Source organism: Cannabis sativa, chromosome 6 (genome assembly GCF_029168945.1).
Source record: "Cannabis sativa cultivar Pink pepper isolate KNU-18-1 chromosome 6, ASM2916894v1, whole genome shotgun sequence".
Lineage (NCBI taxonomy): Eukaryota > Viridiplantae > Streptophyta > Magnoliopsida > Rosales > Cannabaceae > Cannabis > Cannabis sativa.
The window spans coordinates 70,300,123-70,306,871 of NC_083606.1; positions in this window are offsets into that span (position 1 = coordinate 70,300,123).

The following is a 6,749-nucleotide window of genomic DNA, read 5'->3' on the forward strand; positions in this document are numbered from 1 at the left end:
ATCCTCGTGTACTCTCAGTCAGAAGAGGAGCATGAGTTACATCTTCAAATGGTACTGCAACGACTTCGAGAACATAGACTCTACGCCAAGTTCAAGAAATGTGAGTTCTGGTTGTCTCAGGTGTCCTTCCTAGGACACATTGTGGGTAAGGACGGGATCAAGGTGGATCCCGGGAAGATCGAATCCGTCAGGGATTGGCCGAGACCGAAGACAGCGACAGAGATCAGAAGCTTTTTGGGATTAGCTGGGTACTACCGTAGGTTCGTGGAGGGGTTCTCCAAAATTTCAATGCCCCTAACCGAGCTTACAAAGAAGAATCAGCGATTTATCTGGTCAGATAAATGCGAAGTTAGTTTTCAGGAGCTGAAACAGAGATTGATTACTGCTCCGGTACTAGCTTTGCCTTCGGACGAGGAGAAGTTCGTGGTCTACTGTGACGCATCCAAACAAGGTTTGGGGTGCGTATTGATGCAAGCCGATCGGGTTATTGCTTACGCCTCCCGTCAGTTAAAGGATTATGAACAGCGATACCCGACTCATGATTTAGAATTGGCCGCAGTGGTTTTTGCACTGAAGATTTGGCGGCATTACCTGTATGGGGAGAAGTGCGAGATCTATACCGACCATAAAAGTCTCAAGTATTTCTTTACTCAGAAAGATTTGAACATGAGACAAAGGCGTTGGTTGGAATTAGTGAAGGATTATGATTGTGAGATCCTTTACCATCCCGGGAAAGCCAATGTAGTGGCCGATGCCCTGAGCAGAAAGGGTCCCGGGCAAGTGGCTAGCATGGTTCAGATCTCACCTCAGCTAGCAGAGGATATGGTTAGATCCAGCATTGAGTTTGTGGTAGGTCAGCTTCACAACTTAACGCTGCAATCTGATCTGTTAGAAAGAATAAAAGTTGCTCAGACGATAGATCCGGAGTTAGTGAAGATCCGAGATGAGGTATTGGCTGGTCAAGCCAAAGACTTTTCAGTGTCAGATAGTGGGATGCTTTTGTATAAAGCCAGGGTTTGTGTCCCGAGCAGTGTGGACTTGAGAAATGAGATTTTTGAGGAGGCTCATTCTACCCCATACTCTCTGCATCCCGGCACCACCAAGATGTACCAAGATTTGAAACCGTACTTCTGGTGGAGCGGTATGAAGAAGAATTTGGTAGAATTCGTTTCGAGATGCCTCACGTGTCAGCAGATCAAGGCTGAACATCAGAGACCAGCAGGGTTGTTGCAACCTCTAACCCTACCAGAATGGAAATGGGAGGATATTGCGATGGATTTTGTGGTCGGGTTACCTAGGACCACGGGTATGTATGACTCCATCTGGGTAGTGGTGGATCGATTTACGAAATCTGCTCATTTTCTGCCGGTTAGAACAACATTTACAGTGGATCGGCGTAACCGTACGTCAAAGAGATAGTGAGACTTCACGGGGTACCGAAGTCTATAGTTTCGGACAGGGATCCGAAATTCACCTCCAAATTTTGGCAAAGTTTGCAACGGGCAATGGGTACGAAGCTAAAATTCAGTACAGCATTCCATCCTCAGACAGATGGTCAGTCCGAAAGGACAATTCAGATATTGGAGGATATGTTGAGAGCCTGTGTTATGGACTTTGAGGGTTCATGGAGCAAATATCTACCGTTAATAGAATTTTCATACAACAACAGTTACCAGAGTACGATAGGGATGGCACCCTACGAACTGTTGTACGGTAGAAAATGTAGATCCCCTATCCACTGGGATGAGACAGGGGAGAGGAAATACCTAGGTCCGTAGTCGGTTCGGCGGACCAATGAGGCAATAGAAAAGATAAAAGCTAGAATGCTTGCCTCACAGAGCAGACAGAAGAGTTACGCAGATCCGAAACGTAGGGATGTTGAGTTCCGAGTAGGGGACCATGTGTTTTTGCGAGTATCTCCGATGAAGGGGATTAAACGTTTCGGAAAAAGAGGCAAGTTATGCCCTAGGTTTACAGGACCTTTCGAGATTCTCGAGAAGATAGGTCAAGTGGCATATCGGTTAGCATTGCCTCCAGCTTTATCAGCAGTGCACAACGTATTTCATGTCTCAATGTTGAGAAAATACGTTTCGTACCCCTCTCATATACTCGCTATGAGAGCCTTCACTTCGATCCGATATGTCTTATGAGGAACAGCCAGTGCAGATCCTGGATAGAAAGGATAAAGTCCTTCGGAATAAGACCATAGCGTTGGTCAAGGTTCTCTGGAGAAACAGTAAGGTGGAAGAAGCCACCTGGGAGCTAGAGTCAGATATGCGAGCTCAATATCCAGAGTTATTCAGGTTAGATTTCGGGGACGAAATCCTTTTTAAGGGGGGGATAGTTGTAAAGCCCGCTTAGTTAATTTGGAAATTAGCAGTTAATTAGCAGTTATTTATGTTAATCATGAAATTATTTATAGCCATTTAAATAATTTAGTATTGATATTTATGGAATTCAGATATGCATGAGTATGTTATCAGTAGCTTTTATATTTCGCATTTCCGGTGTCCGGTATTTTAGAACGCGGCGTTTGGCTCAGTAGAAATCACAACTTAGTATGTTAGTATTTTGGGGACGGGTTTTAGACATTGGGAATGTCGGGAATGGCCGGGAATTTAGAATGTCCCAAAAATACCCCTTTAGTATGATTTATGTGATTTTATGGAGGAGGGGCAAAATGGTCTTTTTGCCCCATTAGTGTTTTGTCTTATATGATTTAATAAATGAATTAAATGTTTATTTTTAAATAATCTTTTGGCTGAAATGGATTTAATAAAATGTTAATATATGCTTGAAAAATCCTTTTCCTCTCTTTTCCAACACTTAGTCAAAAATTGAAAGTTTCAAAAGAAAACTCTCTTCCTTTTCCTCTCTCTTTTTCGGCTGAAACAAGGGGTTCTAAGCTGGGTTTTTCTTCAATTCTAAAAGCTAAATTCATCCTAATTGTGAACTCTAGGTTGTGGTATGTAAATTCTAACTCTTCCTCTTTAATTTGCTTGAGAAAAATGATGAAAAGTGATGATGCATGCATGTTGTTTTAGATGTTGTTGCTGCTGCTTTCTGTGGTTATTTTATGTGGTTCAAAGCATGTTAAATTGATAGGAATTAAGCTATGTTGAAAGCATGTAGGTTAGATTGTTAAGCTTTTAGTTTTTATGGGAAAAAGTATGAATTTTGGAAGGAAAATGTTGTGATTATTTTCTGTGTTGTTGCTGTTGTTCTTGTTAGTTTGCAGAGGTGATATTATGCTTAGTTATGTTGAATTAAGTTGGTTTGCATGCTTGTTTAGGTGGTTTGCTCAAGCTTGAGTTTGGAACTCAAAGCTTGAGCTCCAATGGCAAATTTTGTATTTGTGGTTTCTGGGTAGGTTTGTTGCCTTGGATTTGTTCTTTAGGGTATTTAGAACAGGTCTGGAAAGTTTGGGACCAATTGGGGTCGAATTGGTCAAGTTATGAGATTTTATGGTTGTTGCTCGCGAGGAACCGAATTCGGTTGAGCATCCGGAATTCGGATGGGGGTTCGAAATTTCCCGAACCGGAATTTCGGTTGGGCAACCGTCACGGGTTGGGGGATTTTTCAGAACCCTAGTTTTCCTCGTTTTTGGGTTTTTAGGGGTATTGCCATGCTTTTTATCGATAGGGAAACTTTTAGTTTCAAGTTTTAGTCCCCGGGAAGTGATTTAGCGTGTCACTTATAGCGTTGTGATTTTTATGGTTTAGGAGCCGAATCCGCCGTTCGGCTTCGGGGCCGGTCAGTTGACCGGCACACCTGAAATCGAAATCCAAGTAAGATTAGTATAACAGTATGCATATGTAGATTACATGTTTAGCGTGCATGTAGGAAGCCTGCTAGATTACATTAGTTATGTATTTAGGCTTCGAACCATCCAACCCTGTCACGTCGGTACAGGCTGGAGTATGACCAGCAGCCGGAGTATGACCGGTTCGACCGATCAGGCTGACATTTGGTTGGTGGTTCGGTGCTATTGACCTATCCCGTCGGTACAGCCGGAGTATGACCAAGCGGAGTATGACCGGCTCGACCGATCAGGAGGATACTAGTCAATAGTACCGTCCCCTGAACGTTCAAAACTCAGTACCATGTTGGACATGGCAGTAGTGCTCAGTACCATGTTGGACATGGCAGTAGCGGGACTCAGTATCGTGTTGGACACGGCAGTTAGTTTTATGTATGATATTAGTATGCTTTTCTTACTGAGTCTGTCGACTCACAGTTTACGTTCATGTGTAGGTAAAGGCAAGGCTGTAGCTGATGGACCGTGACCGAGCATATGAGATTGTACATGTCGGGGCGGTTAGGCCTGGAGCGTACGATCCTCGGGACAGCAGGGCTGAGATTTTTGTAACTGTCGTTAGACGACTTTATTTTGATGTAAAAGTTGAACAGTTAAAACGTTTGTAAATATTTTTATAAATCGGGATCCCGAGACTTTTTGTAAAACGGTTTATAAGTTTAATGAAAAAGCAAAATTTTAATTAATCACGTTTTTCCATAAACCTCGTTGATTAGCAACGAGCTGCACAGTACGTTTAAAAATCACGTAATACGCCTAAGATAGTTAGGGTGTTACACTTAAGCTGGAGCTCCATCGCAACGGACATCGCCAAGCAGCAGGCCGCAGCTTCGCCACAAAGAGCATTTGAGAAGTCCAACCGAGATGTATAAACACTCACCACCCTTCCCAAATGATTCCTTGCAACAACAGCTGTACACATACTCTCTAAGCCCACACGAACATCACAGTTAAGTTTGATCCACTCCAGAGGTGGTGGGATCCAGCTATCCCTCGCCAATGGCGAAGGACTAGGCACAATGGTAGTATGAATCTCTGCAAAAGAAGAGCAAATAATGGCAATAGATTTCAAAATATCCGGAGGGTTATTGTTGTGAACCGCATCATTACGCATCCGCCAGATATTGTCAACAACAATAGACGCATAGAGAAAAACATCCTCAGCTCTAACGCCTCTATTATTAAGGCTCCATATGAACTTCACCCAGTCCCAAACTCGAATACCAGAATCACTCACTGGAAAGATACCCCAAGGTGACGAACGCCACAAGTGCATCGCCACATCACAAGTTAGAAAGAGGTGCTCCAAGGTTTCCTCCCCCCTTCCACAGAGGGGACAATTGGAATCATCAATCGCAAATCTCCTACTAATGACAGCTCTTACCGGAAGGGCATTTGAGAGGATACACCACCAAAGAACCTTTTAGCGCTCCATAATCTTACTATTCCAGAGTTTATTCCAGAGTGAAGGAGCGACATCACAGTAGGGCGCTCTCTCCAAAGCTTGGGCAAGATAAGCTGATTTAGAAGAGAAGTGCCCATTACTTTCCAAAGTCCAAACCCAACTGTCCTTGCCAGTCCCAGAAGGAATTCCATCCTTGAGAATAGCCGAAATGGTCTCATGGTCGAAGAGACTATGAAGCTTTCCCATATCCCACCCCCCCTGGGTGTCAAGAGGTCAGCAACACAATTGTTATCCTTCACCACACCTTCTTTTGGTTTCAGAACGAAACCTTTCAAGTGAGGGATCCAAGGATCCCTCCAGATACTAGTATTTCTGCCATCTGCCACCCTTTTACACGCCCCTTTCCGAAGGATGGAGCTTGCTTTAACTACATTCTTCCAAAACCAGGAGTCAGAATCTTTATAACTGCTGGTGAGAAAATCTCTCCCCCTCAGGTACTTAGCCTCCAGAATCTTAGAGCATAACGACTGCTTGCCTGTTAATAAGTTCCAGCCCCACTTAGCCAAAAAAGCAAGATTCATTTCCTTTGTTTTTCGAAAACCAAGGCCTCCCAACGATTTGGGAAGGCAAAGTTTATCCCAGGCTCTAAGATGAATACCATGGTTTCCTTTCTCAAAACCCCACCAGAAATCACGAATTAGGCCATCAATCCGATTCACAAGGCGATTTGACAATTTGGTCGTTTGCATGGCATAGATAGGCATAGACAAGCCCACCGACTTAATGAGAGTAGCCCGACCGGCTTTTGATAATGTTTTGGCCTTCCAGCCTTGCAACTTGGACGTAAGATTGTCCAGGATGAAGTTAAAGTCAGCATCGTTTTGTCTAGATCTGAATAGGGGTAATCCCAAATACTTAGTAACCCCTTCAGGAGACTTTATGCCCAGAGCTTCCTTAATTCCTCTCCTCATGCCATCAGGGGTATTCTTGCTAAAGAATATGGAGGTCTTAAGTTTATTGACCTTCTGACCAGACTACTCACAAAACTTCTCAATACAATTCCAAAAACCTTTGGCCTCATTTAAATTAGCACGACCAACCAGAATTAGGTCATCAGCAAAGAAAACATGGGATAGCACCGGGCCCCCTCTACTTAATTTAATACCATGGATACTTCCTTTTCCTAACTCTTCCTCCAGCAGTCTGGACAGCACTTCCGCTGCACAGATAAACAGATAGGGAGATAACGGGTCCCCTTGACGAATGCCACAAGAAGGAAGGATCTTACCAACTGGACCACCATTGATGCATATATTGAGGGAAGAGGTTGAGATACATTGAGAAACCCAACTACAGAATTGAAAAATTTTAACTTTATCATTAACTATTTTGACTCAAGATTAGTACCTATTCAACTTATTTTAAAGTGATTATTTTAATATGTGGTAAATATATATTTTTTTTCATTGTTACAAAATAAATACTTGGAATCAAAAGTAATTATTTAATTTTTTTTACATCATTTAA